The sequence below is a fragment of the Aotus nancymaae genome, unplaced genomic scaffold (assembly GCF_030222135.1).
Source record: "Aotus nancymaae isolate 86718 unplaced genomic scaffold, 86718_ANA_hifiasm-v0.15.2.pri h1tg000029l, whole genome shotgun sequence".
NCBI lineage: Eukaryota > Metazoa > Chordata > Mammalia > Primates > Aotidae > Aotus > Aotus nancymaae.
In genome coordinates, this window is record NW_026988442.1 from 75995566 (window position 1) to 76012635 (window position 17070).

General features: G+C 40.0%; 2 pseudogenes; one reads left to right on the forward strand and one right to left on the reverse strand.

The window, feature by feature from the left end:
* The first annotated feature begins 9011 nt into the window (after nt 1-9011).
* Nucleotides 9012-17070, forward strand: part of LOC105728176 (non-POU domain-containing octamer-binding protein-like) — a 77001-nt pseudogene continuing 68942 nt past the window's right edge.
* Nucleotides 16825-16933, reverse strand: LOC135277059 (5S ribosomal RNA; annotated as a pseudogene).

Consider the following 17070-nt stretch of genomic DNA (forward strand, 5'->3'; position numbering starts at 1 on the left):
CCTTTGTTATCATTCTTTGTCTGGCTTACATTCTACAATTCTCTCTTGTGATCACCCTTTCGCAAATATCATCACCTCTGTTGACTTCCTCTCCTTTTTTCCCCACCTACCCGTAAAATTCTAATCTTGAATGCACTCAACCACACACATTCCTATTACCTGTATTCAAGCCGCAGAGGATTGCTGGAGAAAATCTTCCAATCATCTTGGTAGTATTAAAAATTAGTGCTCACCAGCACCATTTGGGATCTCACTCTTGCAGCCCTAGGTTTTCATATATGCAAATCCTTCCTACTTTCTCCAAATCTCAAATGCTTCTCCTCAATATTCTTCAGAGGTAGCAATATTCTTTACTTTCAGAGAACAGAAGCTTTCATATGGCATTCCCCTCATTTTCCACTGACACATCAACAAACCTACATTCATGTTTCCTCCTTCTACCCTCCTGATAATGCAGAAAATATCCCTTTTTCCATAGAAGGCCAGTCCTTCCACATGAGCTCTGGGTTCCATTCCATCAACTCTCAGGGGCTTCATTCATCTGTAATTCTTTCTAGTTTGTACCTTATTTTCTTGCTCTCAACTTGAGTTTTCCTGTAATGATCCGACATGCTCTGATATGTTGTAAAATTCTCTCTGGACCCCACATTTCTCCCCACTTACTGCTGTATCTCTCTACTTCCTTTATGGCCAAACATTTAAAGTGAGTTGTTGACACTTTCTTTTTCCATTTCCTCTGATTTCGTTCATTCTTTAATCCATATTTTCACATTACCAAAGCAAAGGGTGATTTTGAGTCCTCATGTTATTTGATCTCTTAGCATCCAAGCCCAACATCAGTTTTTCTACTGCTTAGGCTTTCTTGCCAAACCCATCTTGATCTTCCATGGTATCCTCATTCTCTAATCACAAATATTTGACAATTTTTTGCCCTCAAAGTTTCAACATCCAGCAATTCCGCAAAGCTTGACTTGTTTTTTCTTCTCAAAATCTAACTCCATCTTTTTTTTTCATTCCCTACAATGATCTCTACTCAGTCAATGAGTACCTGCTCTTGGTTTCCTGATAGCTACAGTAAGGCCAATGGGTACTGCTCGGTCTTCATTTTTCTTGCCTTCTCAGCAGCATTGCTACTCCTACCACCAACTCACCTCATGCTGGCCATTCACTGAAATATCCTCCTAACTGATCTGCCTCACTTAGATATCTGTATTCCACTACATTTTAACTTCCACTGTCATTCCAACTTCCCAATCCATGATTTGTACGTAGTACAGCTTTACAGCTCTTTCTCCAATCCCTCTTCCTCTCTTAGCCACATACTCAAAAAGTAAATAGTTGCTTATTTGGTTTACAAAAAAATCTCTTTGCCAGCAATCAAATTCTATATAATAAAGCTCTTATTCACTCATTGAATTTCTTCTCATGTAGCTTTTCACATATTTATTCTAACCACATTTCACAATCCGTAGCTACCTTAGAACAACATGCACATCCTATTTCTGCACATCATATTATCTCCTCTGATATGACTTTTTTCCCTCTTTTTTCAGAATGAGACCTGTACTATTACTCTTCTGTGGTATGCTGATGAGAAAAACCCCATAAATGTGATATTTCATTATCAAACTGTATGCATGTTTATGTTACGGTAGAAACTGTGTTAAGGGTGGATAGTTAATGAATTAATAGAAAAATCAGGCTGAAGTGAAGAATTAAAGATAAACACACACATACACCTTAAACATTTTATTTTAATTTTATATATAGAAAGTTATTACAATTCTGGGATGCATAGCCACGGCCATTACTTAGATTAGGCAGATTTTAGTTTGCCCATCATCTTTTTGTAGTGGCTTAGGTTTCTCTATTATGCAACTAAATTCTATGATTTCCAGTCTACATTTTTTTTAAAAGATAAATAACTAGCTAAATTTTTTCAAATAACCTGAATTTGGAAGAGACTGTTTTTTGTTTTTCATTATTTTTTTCTCTAAACTTTGAGAATGGTCTCATCCACACCAAATAAACATTTTTTAAATGTCTTGCATTTATTCAGTCTTTCCAATGCATTCAGATTTATTAGAAACATCTCTCTTTTTATTCTCATAATTCATGGATTATATGCTAATTTTAAAATTTACATAATTATTATCAAAAGCATAACTGGTATAAGCAGATCTCGGAACAAACATCACTGTCTCTGGATGTGCATACAGATCTGCTGATGAGAGCCTAAATGTACATCAGTCAATGCTCTCTCCCATGTGCAGATCTGTAATAATTATGATCTATTTCCTTTCAAAGGAAAACAAATACTTTTTTTTTTTGAGACAGAATCTTGCTCCATCGCCAGGCGCCATGCTGGAGTGTAGTGGCGTGATCTCATCTCACTGCAACCTCCACCTCCTGGGTTTAAGCAATTCTCCTGTCTCAGCCTGCTGAGTAGCTGGGACTACAGGCGTGCACCACCACGCCCAGCTAATTTTTGTATTTTTAGTAGAGACGGGATTTCACCATGTTGGCCAGGATGGTCTCGATCTATTGACTTCGTGATCCACCCGCCTTGGCCTCCAAAAGTGCTGGGATTACAGGCATGAGCCACCGCACCCGGCCTGAACAAATACCTTTATGATTAAATAGGTACAAAATGGGCACTGAAATAAGGAAATATATATTATCTGTAAGTGCAAATCATTACAGCAAGTGAGTCATTTATTTTTAGTGGTAAAATTTAAATTAATTTTAATTAAGATGCCTTCAGTAAAGGTCAATTATATAATAAGTATTTTTCAAAAATGGATAACTAAATTAACTAATAATTATGTTATTACTTCATTTGTGTATATAAATGGACATTTGAAGTTCAGCTAAGTTAGAGCACTCTTTAAAGCTAGTCACAACTCAGATTCTCTTAGTTTATGCAGTGTACATATAACAACGTTGCTCCAGGTATAAAGTTGATTTAAACAGATGTTGCTTATTAATACTATTAGTCACATTTTTACTATATGACATAGTAGGAGGCAAAAAAGTGGTTCCTTTAGCATATAGTATCGCTTACATTTTCATTTTTTTGAAAGCTAGGAGGAATTTAGAAAAAAATTCTTTAGCAGGTTATGAATACATTTACATAATCTCTTTGTTTCAATGGTGATCATTTTTCACTTCAAATATTCAAGAAGATGGAGCCATCTCTCTGGCAATAAAATTGGTTACAAAAGTAAGTGACACTGGTCTAAGAGAGATCAAACTCAACTATTCTCAAGACAGAGAAAGACTCTATGGTTCTTAACTAATATTTACTAGTTACACTCTTCCAGATAGATGGTATTCTTTCTCAGTATATGTTATTTAGAGTAGATACAATGGTAGAATGCAGATATGAGTGATAAGAGTTCTGGTTACTATTTCTAACTCTTAAATTACTGCCATTAAAATAGAGGTAGCTGTAGAAAATTTAGCAAAATACTATGTAACTATATATTTACAGCTACTAAATTTATGTTGTTTCTTAAGAATCAGTGGTTAGACTCAAATTTATTTATAACATCTAAATTTAATTTTAAAAATCTATTGATGTATAATGGCTGTGCATATTTTGGGGGTACACGTGGTATTTTGATAGCTGTATAGAAGGTGTAATGAAGCAATCAGGGTATCTGGAATATCCATCACCTCAAACATTTATCTTTTTGTGTTTGTGTGGAATATTAATATTACAATTCTTTTCTAGCTATTTTGAAATACACAATAAATTATTCTTCAGTATAATTTTCCTACTGTACTATTAAATACTAAAACTTATTCCTTCTGTATTTTTGTGTCCCTTAACCAACTTCCCTTCATCCCCCTCTTCCCTTCCCTCTGGTAACCACATTTTACTCTCTGTCCCCATGAGATTTACTTTCTGAGTTCCTGTGTATGAGTGAGAACATGTGATGCCTAAATTTAAATATTATGCTGAAAAGAAAATATTTACATAGACTCCTCCAACTTATCCCGGTGCTCATGCAGGTGTTCTCCCTTGAGGAATATTTATCTTTCTGAATCAGCCATCACTCTTGCCTTGGCCCTTATTTTCCCTGAGAGCTAAATCCAGGTGGATGAACTGAAGTGAAAGAAAGGAGCGCAGTATTATTGGCAAAACGGTTATTAATAGGCAGCAATAGGACAAAGATGAAAATGGTCCTGTGAACTGAGGAGGTGGAGGCTCCTGGCCTCCATCCGTGAGCTCAGATAAGTGGAAGCATCTTCCCTGGAGAGACTGGCAAGGGTGCTAGGTCAGTTTCTGCAGGGTCGGAGAAGGCAGAGACAATGATGATGTGTTGCAGGGACAGGTAGGGCCTTGCGAGCTCACAGTAGGGCACGGGCCGTTAATGGCAATATGAAAGGAGGGTACTTACTGACATCTCTTATTTTTATCTCTTATTTTCCTTCTAATAACTAGCCATGTCATACACATTAAGAATTATCATTTAGGAAAACAGTGACTATGCATTTTACAAATACAAGATTGAAAAGGCTGCATATTTCCCTCTTTCTACACTTGTCATTCTTATTCAGCTTATTTGTATCTGTAGAGTATGTGTAATTTTTCCATGTGTGAAAATGCTGTTCATGTGTAATAGACTACAGATTTTATCATATATTTGAGTAAAACTGAAGAAATAATAAGTAACATTGATATTGGTGCAGAAATATGATAAAAGTGTAACAATGGTGCTCATTAAGTTAAAAGCTCATTTTGCTCCTGATTTGGAAGAATCGGCCTAATGTGTTTGACATTTGAAATATAAATAACCCCAGCACTTTGAGGGGCTGAGGCACGTGGATCACCTGAGGCCGGTAGTTTGAGACCAGCCTGACCAACATGAAGAAACCCTGCCTCTACTAAAAATACAAAATTAGCCAGGTATGGTGGCACATGCCTGGAATCCCAGCTACTTGTGAGACTAAGGCAGAAGAGTCACTTAAACCTGGGAGGCAGAGGTTGTGGTAAGCTGAGATCACGACATTGCCCTCCAGCCTGGGCAAGAAGAGTGAAACTCCATCACAAAAAAAAAAAAAAAAGAAAGAAAAAGAAAAAGAAATAACTCAGAAGATCTTAGAGATAAGACAATGAAATAAACGTATTGAATGTTATCTGTTTTAGAAATGTCAGCATCGCTTTGTAAATACATTGCTTGACGTTGCAGCATTTTCAAAAGATTAACTACACTTTTGCAATCTTAAAATGTTTTAAATTTTCTTTCTGAGTTTTTCCACAGTTTACTGGGTAAGAAGCATAAAAGGAAAACAATGGAAATGTTTTCTTGTAAAGGTGACCTAACAGATAAATTTAAATATAGGGAATTGGGCACTGTGATGAATGTTTCCATTATTAGCACATAAGCGATCTTAAATAAATGTCTAGTACATTAGACACTCTTTAAGACAAGGTTATTAGGGCTCTGCTTCCAAGGGCAGGCTGGCAACATATTTCAGGAAGGATGTGATGATTCTAACGTAGCCTTTGAGCTATGAGAGCAATACAGCAGTGAAGACTCACGAACATTGTTCCCTTCCTGTCTCCCTCCCAAGCCCCAGAAATGTTAGGGGACAAGAAGGAAAGAAAAGCCTCTGCTGCATATTTTCCAGGCACCAAATAGCATAAAAGGGCAGTATGATACTACAAACTTTGACTAATAAACTGACACAATTAAATGACCATTGAAAATAAACATTGTGGTTTCAAAGATTTATTGATGATTTAGGGTGAAGTTTTTATATTATGCACTGTCTTAATGTGGGACTATTCCCTTTCTGTTTATTTAATAAATATCTGTGAAGCACCTGTATCCACTAGGCACTGTTTTAGGTGCTGGTGCTTCAGTGGTAGACAGAACCCCTGCACTCACACAGTTCTCACTTTGTGGGTTGGGATGCAGACAGTAAATCAGTAAACAGACACAAATACATGACACAATTTCAAATGCCAGGTGTTTAAAGCATTCCACCTGATTTTTCTGAGGGATGGGGCAAATAACTTTCTACTGGCTTAGATCTGTGCCGACTAGGACACAGATCTACACAGATTTTACAAACTATGATTTGTAAGAAACTATGGTTACTCTGAAATATACAGGAGTATTTATATCTTTATTACACATATACAATCAATAAGGGCCCTGGGCATTTGATTTCTATTTTATTTAAATGATAAAATGGATCTAGTAATGTTAGTTGTCACAGTTACAAGTGCTGATTTAATGTTAGTGAATTTACTTCACATTTTAGCATAGGAAAAGTGTGGATTTATTATTTGTAAATTAGAAACAGAATAAAACCTAATTAAATTACTTGTTCTGGTATAAGAATCAGCATATGTGAATTATTTTTGCATTTGCTTATAATGACGTTCTTAACAAAATGAGAGGTATTAAAGGCACACGGCAATGGTTCTTAAACTTCCCATGTACTTAGGAATTACCCATGAACACTGATAAAAGGCAGAGAATAGGGCTCTGACATAGCACATTCTGATTGTTTTATGTGTTGACTATTGCCCAGGAATCTGGGTTTTCAATAAGCATCCTGAGTGATTCTAATAAAGATGGTCCCGGAACCCCACGGAGACCCACTGTCTTGTTGGGTTGTATTAGATATACATGAGTTGATTTTTTCTTTTATTTTTCAGTGACACTCAAGCAACTCCAAAGGGAACAATTTTAAGTACTCTCTGACATAAGTCTCTAGGAACCAGTAGTGGAATATATTTTACACAACAGTAATAGAGTAGTTTTATGCCATAAGACCAAAGTTCCTGGCTCCTGTCCTAGAATAATGCAGTATTGTTTAATTGATTACCAGGTAGACGCTAACAAAAAAAGATAAATATGTATAGAATTAGAGAAATACTGTACAGAGGATGGAGTCTAACGATGCCTGGAATTTTCAAAATCATCAGAGTCATAATTTTAAATGTGCCACAAAGTAATACTGTAATCCAAATGATAAGTTTTACATTCATTTGCTTAACTTTCATCCATGAAAATCTTTATATAATTACTGCTTATTCTTTTGAAATCCTTTCCTACTGTGTAGTTTGTAAAAGCTCAAAATAGATCAAAACTAGTTTTATCCTATTTATTTCTGTAAACACAAAACTCTGTTAAGGCTTTTAGGTGAAGTAAGCCCAAATATAGGCTATGTTCTGTCATGTATGACTAAAATAAAACTTCAGCCTAAGGAAACTCCTTTTGTAGACATCATTTGTTCTACAAAAAGTACAAAAGTTAGCCGGGCGTGGTGGCGCACAGAGACTGTATCTCCACGCTGCCTACTCTAGGTTGTTGTATGTTCCCAACACACATCTTTAATGGTTTAAAATGATATTTCAATATTTCCTTCAGTTTGTGTGCTCTGCCAGCTGTATGCTTCCTCTGCACATTTCCAAAGTGAAGAAAATGAAAAAACTTTTTTTCTAATACTATATTAATAGAGAAATCTAGATTTTTGGATTAATAGTCTTTAATAAGCACCTAACTCAACAGGTTGTTCTCCAATTGATTACAATTCCCACTGGAACGCTTCCCCAGGTTGACTGAAGATCCAGGTGTTTTTCTTATTCTTCATTCCATCCTCTATTCAGTTTCAGGTGAGAATCTACCAAACTAAAATTACATCAACCACTCAATTTTAGGCAGAAAGTGACTGCACTGATTAGTTCAACTGCCTCCTTTTCAAAGAAACTAAAGTCCACGGACCGATTTACTAATGTGGGTGTATTCTTATCTGTGCTGTCCTGTTGTTCAAGATCTATCTAGTCATAGAGCAAATGGCATAACTGCTAGCTGATGGGAATTTCTGGAATGGTTTAAATGTCAGGGAGACAAAGGCCTAGTGGCAAGGTCAGCTCTGGAGGTAGATTACTTGGATTCCAATCTACTTAGTTGTGTGTCCTTGGGCAAATTACATAACTTTTCTGTGCCTCAATTTATTTGAATGATGGTGTGTAATAGTATCTATCCCACAACGTAACCGTGAGGTTTATTGAGCTATTCTACCAAAAGTATTAAACCATGCGGCTAAACTCCCAGTAAACAGTATTTTTACCCAAATTACAAACTGCCAAACCTTTAAATTTTGAGCTCTCAAGGGGAATTAGGAACCCTCCTGTGGCATTTCTCATCTTAAAGTTTGCTGAACAAAAGTTGATGTTGCATTTTCAAAGAGCCCAAATGGATTACTTTTATGAAGTTTGGGGCAAATGAATTATACATGTACATGACCCTCCCTCAACACCCAGAAAGTATGTGGACACACAGAATTCAAAAGTCTGAGGGTGACTGTGCTCAAGGGGTGAAGGGATGCTTAGAAACCGCCTCTTTCAGGAGGAAGGCAGGACGTTCAATCACAGCGGCTGGCGACCAAAGAACTAAACTTTAACACAGCGAAGGTGAATCGGTCTCCCTGCGACCACAGGCGTCCAACCTAGGAACACCTTCCTCCGCCTGGAAGGCCCAGGTGCGGCTGGAGGGGGACTGAAAGGGTCAGACCACGGGATTGTTCTCAACTTTGGGCTTTTACACAGCAGTTTCGAAGACAAAGGGGCTTTTCAGCTAGGTTTGGTTTTCCGTCCTCCACCTCCTCCCAGGCCCAAGCTTGGTCTCCAAGGTCCCCAGCGATGCTTGGGACGTCCCTCACTTCGCTCCTTTTTCTTGGGGCCACCGCAGGCTGCCGTCCCTCCTAGAGAGAGGTGGATGGCCGCGACATTCCAGGGAGGAGAAACGGTGGGGTGAGGGGGCAAAGATTCCCTTCTAACGTCCCACCCCACGAAGTCATCTTACTACGCCCGCGAAGCGCCCTCACACTACAGCCTTCGCTCCGCTTCCTCCCCTCGCCCCGCCCCTCGGCACGGGGGAGGGGCGCCGGCGCTCTCTGATTGGCTGCCGCGTCTGGGTTCCACGCAGCGATTGTGCCGTGGGCGGCCGTCGGCGTCTGCGTGCGCAAGGTGGGGAACGGGCGTTGCGAGTTGCTGAAGTCGGAGGCGAGGGAGTGGTCGCTTGCAGGGAGCGCCGGCGGCGGCCGCAAGCAAAGTTGAGAGCAGTCCCAAATCTGAGCCTTTCCGTCGCCCTCCAGCACCGCTAGTACCACGGACTCCACCCTGCCGCGGCCCCTCAGCGACGCGGTGCAGCTGCCACTTGACCAGGTGGGTTCAGGAACGGCGAGACTCCCAGGCGTCGGGCACGCGCCCTCGCCGCCGTTTGCGGCCGTGGTGCCGCCAGGCCGGGGGCCTGGGAGGGGGGTGGGGACTAGGGCCCGCGGCGTATGGAAGGGAGGGGACGGCAAGCCTGTCCCGGAGACCTCTGGCTCCCGCCAGCCTCCTCCCTGCCTCCGCGGCGTGCGCCCCAGACCCCCATCCACCGCCCAGGGCCGGGGTGGTCCGGGCGTTGGTGCCGGCCACAGCCCCGGGGAGGGTCTTCATATAGACTTGAGGGTGTGCGTGCTGGTCCCTGCCCTCCGCCACAGCAGGGTTGGGACTCGGCGGTTGGGTCCCTTCGGGTGCACAGGCTGGGATGTAGACGTGGCGGAAGGCTGTGCTCCGGGGAGCCCGGCGTGGTGGTGCCTGCCCGGCGGGTGGCTCTGAACGACCCCTGGAGAGGCTGATGCGTGGGTCTAGGTGTGAACGGTGCATTAGAGATGGCGTTTATGGGTGCGAGGGGCACAGAAAGGCTTAAGTGCTCCTGCACTTAGGGGACAGTTTGCATTGGAGTGTGGTTTAAGGGAGACAGAGGCAACAGTTTGGGGGAAGGCAGAGGTTATGAAGAAAAGTCAGAGGGAGTTACCCCCAGGATTCTAGCTGAGAAAGTTGCAGCCTTGTAGATAGAAGCAGCCACCCTTACCTCCTGGCCCAACCCTCAAAAAAGCACTTGGCAGTGTCCAGGGAAGGGTGGCATTTAAATGAGGCCTAGTGAGTTTGATGGTTAAAGGGCCTAAGGGTTACTGAGAAGTCAACAATATTGTGACAGGAAAAGCAGGGCCACTTTTTATTCAGCAAAGAAAGATTGGAAGTATTTTGTTGGGAGAATTGAGAAGAAGATTTAAGGAAGTTGTTGATGGGAGGTGTGGGAGGTAGAGTTAGGTGATTGCTCTAGCCCCAGGCTAAAGGTAGTTGACTTTGGAAATTTCGCTTACAATTATTGCTAGCTTGTACTTAACCTAGAAGTAAGTGTTTGCACTTTACAGGGGATACTGGTTTACTGTCCTTAGCTGGAATGTGCGCCTGTTGTTTAGTCTTGGGGATTTCTTTCTTTTTTTTTTTTTTTTTTTTTGAGACGGAGTTTCGCTCTTGTTACCCAGGCTGGAGTGCAATGGCACGATCTCGGCTCACCGCAACCTCCGCCTCCTGGGTTCAGGCAATTCTCCTGCCTCAGCCTCCTGAGTAGCTGGGATTACAGGCACGCGCCACCGTGCCCAGCTAATTTTTTGTATTTTTAGTAGAGACGGGGTTTCACCATGTTGACCAGGTTAGTCTCGATCTCCTGACCTCGTGATCCACCCGCCTCGGCCTCCCAAAGTGCTGGGATTACAGGCTTGAGCCACCGCGCCCGGCCGGGGATTTCATTTATAATACAGATTCTCTCTTGTCCAGACTGCTTTTCCTAGCAGCAAACTGGAAACCTGACGTTAGGATACAGGCTGCCTTGCGCTTTACTCTTTTAAATAAACTTATGTGGAAGGAGTGTCAAATAAAAAATAAATAAATAATTCTGTCTTCTGTTGAAATCTCGCACTGTGGTCATAACTTCCAGTTAAATAGTAAAGTACCTATCCCCACCTATCTTGAACAGCAGTTATAATGTGTACCCTGCGAATAAAGTATTGGTAGTGAAATTAATCGTGTATTTTAAGAAAATACTATTCTCTGTTTATTAATAAATTGATCAGAATTTAGTGTCATCTTCTCAGCCCTGTGGAAGATCATCTCTGTTTTCCACCCTGACATGCAGTGTAGCATGTCACACTCCTGATTTAAGCAGGCTGCTGCTATCAGCAAATGCAGGGTAGGTGTCTGTTAAAAATCATATTGCTGATAAGGAGCAAAGGAGATAGTTTACACTTCTTTTAGGGAGACCGGCATGTGTTCGCATTCTCTCTTTCTCTTCCCTCTTTCTTTCCCTTCTCTAAACCCCATGTCTGCCATAGGCTTACCCCTCCCTCCCATGCCGAAATACTTTCTTTTTTATGCTAATAATACCTTTTAATTTATATAACGCTTATAACTTTTTAAAAGCGATTTCGTAGTAATGAACTCATTTAAACATCTCAGCAACCAAAGTTCTTTTCAGTCCTGAAATAAGCAGGAGAATCATGGGAAGGAGATAGGACTTAAAACTTTTTGACACGTCTTTCTTTGTTTAGCTGAAGGTCTTGAATGGGTAGCTTGGGACTACTGTAAATTCGTACGGCCACGTATAGCCCTAATCTGTGTAGTACAGTTATGTACTGCATAGTGCCAGTGAGGTCAGCAGAGCTCATATATGATTTTGGTCCCATGGATTATAAGGGAGCTGAAAAATTCCCATTGCCCAGTGAAGCTGTAGTATTCATAATTTCTTAGTTACTCATGTTTTTGTGGTGATGCTGGTGTAAACAAACTTACTGTGCAGCCAGTCCTGTAAAAAGTGTAGCATATGCAGTTATGTACAGTACCTAATACTTGGTAATGTTAAATACATTGTTGGTTTGTGTATTTTCTACACATTCTATCATTGTTTTAGTGTGTACTTCTGTTGATTAAAAAGAAAAGTTAACTATAGAACAGCCTGAGGCGGGTCTTTCAGAAAATATTCCAGAAGATGGCACTGTCATAATAGCAGGTGACAGCTACATGAGTGTTATTGCCCCTAAAAACCTTTCGGTGGGACAAGATTGGAGGTGGAAGACAGTGACATGAATGATCTGGACCCTGTGTAGGCCTAGGCTAGTGGGTGTTTGTGTCTTAGTTTTTTTTCTTTTTAAAGACAGGGTTTCACCATGTTGATCAGGCTGGTCTTGAACTCCCGACCTCAGGTGATCCACCTGCCTTGGCCTCCAAAGTGCTTGGATTACAGGTGTGAGCCACCACGCCCACTGTGTCTTAGTTTTTAACAAAAATTTTTAAAATTAAAAATAGAACAAAGCTTACAGAATTAGGATATAAGGAAAGAATATTTTGTACGGATGTACAATGTGTGTGTTAAGCTAAGTGCAATTACAGAAGAGTTTAAAAGTTTATATAATAAAAAAGTTATAGTAAGCCAAGGTTAACTGAAGAAACGAGAACTTTTCAGTGTAGCCTAAGGGTAAAGTATTTATAAAGTCAATGGTGGAGTACAGCAATGTCTTAGACCTTAACATTCATTCACCACCCACTTACCCACAACAACTTTTAGTCCTGCAGTCTCCATTTATGGTGAGTGCCCTATATAAATATGCCATTTTTTATCTTTTATGCAATATTTTTGCAGTACCTTTTCTATGTGTAGATACACACATACTATAGTATTCAGTACAGTAAGCTGCTGTATAGGTTTGTAACCTAGGAGTAATAGACTGTACCATCTAGGCGCACATGTAGTAGGCTAGACTGTCTAGGTTAGTATAAGTCCACTGTGTGATGTCCACAGTGAATTGCCTAATGATGCATTTTTAAGAATGTACCCCCATTATTAAGCAACACATGAGTATATTTACAGTTGTTTTCTATTTGAACAAGTCTTGAGAATATTTGATTAATACCACACAAGACTTAACTTTTCATACTGATAATTGTTTGAAGCACCTAAGAATTGATTTGCTTGTTGATGAAGTTCTTGGAATAACTAAAAACTCATATTGTAAAATTGGATGAATAAAATCATTTAGCTATCATTTTAAAATTGAGCATTTTAGAGAACACAGGACTTTTTTTAATGTAAATAGTCCAGGTTGAGAAAAAGCTTAGGAATTTGTTGTAATCAAATAGTGTGAATCAACAGGAAAAAGACCAATTAGGAAGTGAAAAGTGCAGAAATATAACTTAAAAGCATGTTAATTTGGTATGTGCAAATTAACAGTGTTTTGAAAAATTAGAAAATTGTAGAAGTAGTTGTTTAATGTGAGATGAAGAAAAGGACTTTCGTGTAACAGAAAGTTAACTTTTTACTAGGGTAAGTGTAGAATTGATGAGATGATAGAAATTGTTGGTCCGTATGGAATGTAAGAATGTGCCTTGCAGGGCCAGGTAGCAGAAAGGAGGGAGTGTTTTGCAATAAGGCTGAGGCCAGGGAAGGAAAAGGAGCAAAAGATCTTGCTGTAGACTCCTGTATTGTTTAATCATTACTGAGAATTCCAGAGTGACCTTGAGGTAGCCATAGTATTTGTTCAGTAGGCCTCAAATCTTAATAAAAATATAGAATCTATTATCAAGTGAGGTTACACCATGCTGTAATATAGGAATTATCTAGCATCTGAGGTTTGCCTTTGAAGGCCTTGCTTTCCAGATGATTTTATTTCTAGGGTAATGTTTAGTAGGTGGTTTTGATTAAAGGAAAATATGGAGAGAAGGTTTTGAGGAAGGAATTGGACTAAGGGAGAGCTGTGCCATGAAAAGGGCCAGATGTGCGATTTAGAAGACACCAGGTATCATTGAACATTTTTGTGTTTTTTGTTAGTTTCTGATGTGCTGATGTTCAGTTTATCTGTAACTTGAAAAGTAAGGTGGGCTGGGTGAGGTGGCTCATGCCTATAATCCCAGCACTTTGGAAGGCTGAGGGAGGTAGATCACCTGAGGTCAGGAGTTCGAGACTAGCCTGACAAAAATGGTGAAACCTCATCTTTACTAGAAATACAAAAATTAGCCGGGCATGGTGGCGCACGCCTGTAATTCCAGCTACTCAGGAGGCTGAGGCAGGAGAATTGCCTGAACCCAGGAGGCGGAGGATGCAGTGAGCAGATTGCATTCCAGCCTGGGCAACAAGAGCGAAACTCTGATGATGGGGAGGGCAGGGAAGTAAGGCAAAATGAATGAAATATTTCATAACATTTTTGAGTTATGGATGTTTGTGAGTGGATTCTTTTTTTTAATAATGTAAATATGTTTGACATTTTTGCATATTCAATTTCATTTGTGTTTACACTAATGTATTATGTATGCTAATAGGGAACTCAATTTTTTTCATCTGATTTAGAAAGCAATACATCTTTATGGTATAAAATTTATAAAATTTATAACTATAAAAGTTTAAAGATCACTCATTTTCCTTCACTCCAGGGAAAACTGTTAATTTTTTTAGAATGTGTGTGTATATTGAAACAGAATTAGAGTCACACTGAATATAAAGTTTTTGTAACACAGCCACCGTATCATGAGGAATCTTGGGCATATAAAGATGCCTTGTGTCGCTGCTTGAACCTACAGGCCTAGCTAAAGTCTCAGGTGACAGCCAGCATTCACCATCTGACATGTGAGTGAGTGAGCCTTTAGATAATACCAGTCTCTGGCTACTGGCAAATAGAGAAGTAATGAGGTGTCCATGCTGAACCATGTCCAAATTGCAGATTTCAGAGTAAATGAAATGTTAGTGTTTTCAGCCACCAAATTCAAGGGTACTTTTTAGGTCATTAGAGTATTCATTTGGCAATCATATATTTTAAAACAATTGTAATTGAAGTATAACATATATAGAGAAATGCATAGATCTTAAGTGTGCAGTTTGATCAATTTTGACAAACGTGTCCATGTGTGTAACTCATACTGTGTAACCCTTGTAAAGGTGAACATGGTACACCAGAGTAAACAAGGCGTAAGTATTAGATGATGAGTCAAAGAGATTGGGAGGCCTTTGGCTTAATAAAAATATGATAGGAAGACATCAGATTTTTAGAAATATGCTTTGTATTTTAGAAGAGTCTTAAATTTACAGAAAGTTGTGAAAATAGTAGAGTTTCCAAATAACTTACATGCAGTTTTCCTATTGTTAATGTGTTACGTTATTGTGGTCATTTGTCACAATTAGTGAAGTAATATTGATACATTATTATTGACTAAATTCTATACATGATTGATTTCTTTAGTTTTTACTTAAGGTCTGTATTAGTTAGCTGCCACAACAAAATTCCATAGACTGAGTGGATTAAACAAAAGAAATTTGTTTTCACAGATCCAGAGGCTGAATGTCTGAGATCGGGTGCCAGGATGGTTGGGTTCCAGTGAGGCCTCGCTTCCTCACTTGCACACGGCACAGTCCCCTTCCCTAGCTGTGTTCTCACCAAAAGAAAACAAGCTCTCTGTGTCTCTTTATAAGAGCACTAATCCCATCAGACCAGGGCCCTGCCCTCATGACTTCATCTGATGCTGATTACCTCCCAAATGCTCCAGCTCCAGATACTATTACATTCGGGGTTAAAACTTCCACATATGCGGATTCTGGGGAGGCCACAAACATTGTTTATAACAAGGTCCTTTTTGTGTTCCTGGATCTTATGTGGGTTACCATATTACATTTAGTCATTGTGTCTCCTTAGCTTCCTTTAGACTGTGGCAGTTTCTCAGACTTTCCTTTTTTTTTTTTTTTTTTTTTTGGTGACCTTGTCAGCTTTGAGGACTACTGGTCACGCATTTTGTAGAATGTCCCTCAGGTGGGATTTATCAAATGTGTTTCTCATGATACATCTGGGTTTATGGATGTCTGGGAGGAAGACCAAAAAGATGAAATGTCCTTTTCATCACATCATACAAAGGATGTGTACTTTCAATGTGATCGATCACTGTTGATGTTGATTTGGTCACCTGACTGAGATAGTGAAGCAGGATAATTTCCCTGACCCCTTTGCTGGTGGGAACTGAGGTGTGGGTGCTGGAAGTAGCTGGCCACTTAAGCACTGGCAGGGGCAGACTCCACTCACTAGAACCGCCTGTGCTTAACCCGTCGTGGGAGGAAACATGCAGGTAAGCAGGTGCAGGAGCTGGGGTGAGTGCTTTTGGGTGCCAGGAGGAGCAAAACTCTGTGCAGGCCCTGAGGCCCCAGAAGGAGTGTTATAATTGGTGCTGTTTTAGCTTTGCCACCCATGGACAGTTTAAGTGTTAACAGCTCAGTGGAAGGTAAGTGTGACAGCATTTTACAGCAGCCTGGAAGAGAAATGGCTGTTGGAATATGAGAAAGGGTGGATATAAAAGATAGTCCTTTCAACTGTGTTACGTTTCAGATGCTGCCTAGACTTCGAAGTAGAAATGTTAACTATACAATCTAAAAATTAATTGTAGAATTCATTTGCATTTTTAAAGACTATCATCTGACAACCCCTGGCAGTGGCTTCAATCTCTTGGGAAGTAGAGTCATAGTAAGGGTTTTCTGTGGGATAAGAGGCTGATGGGTGTTCCATATGTGAAAAGGGGGAAGGCTAAGATAAGCTTGTTGTTATGACTCTAAGACCCTGTCTTTCATTACTACAATTGAAAAAAACAAAATATATTTATCTCCTTGTACATCAGCTGGTTTACACTTCCTCACCCAATTCTAGTTCTTGATAAAGAGCAAAAGTTCTTGATAAAGTAACAAATAGAAGTTACTTCTATTTTTCTTAGTTACAAAATCACTTTCACACCACACCTTAAGCAAGCAGAGGCAAGCTGTCAACTCTACCACACACTAAATACAGAAAGACTTATCTGTTAGAAAAAGCTCATTCTCCAGAGGAAGGTGTCTGAGACTTTGGACCCAAAGCCTGCAGGAATGACAACTACCCTGCCTGTTGTAGTAGTGACTTCTTTTTTTTATTAATTAATTATTTACTTATTTATTTAATTTGATTTTTTAAAGCCTACAGCACCCAGTATTCCCAGGCAGTCTCCCATCCAAGTACTAACCAGGCCCGACCCTACTTAGCTTCCGAGCTCGGGCGCGTTCAGGGTGGTATGGCTGTAGACTGAAGTAGTGACTTCTGTGAGCTCTGGACATTTACCAGAAGATGGTTTCCCGTGTTTGTCTTACTTTGGAATAAAGAATTCACTTATCACTTAGTGAACAAACCTTGCAGCCACTCCAGAACACTGGTTAAATCACC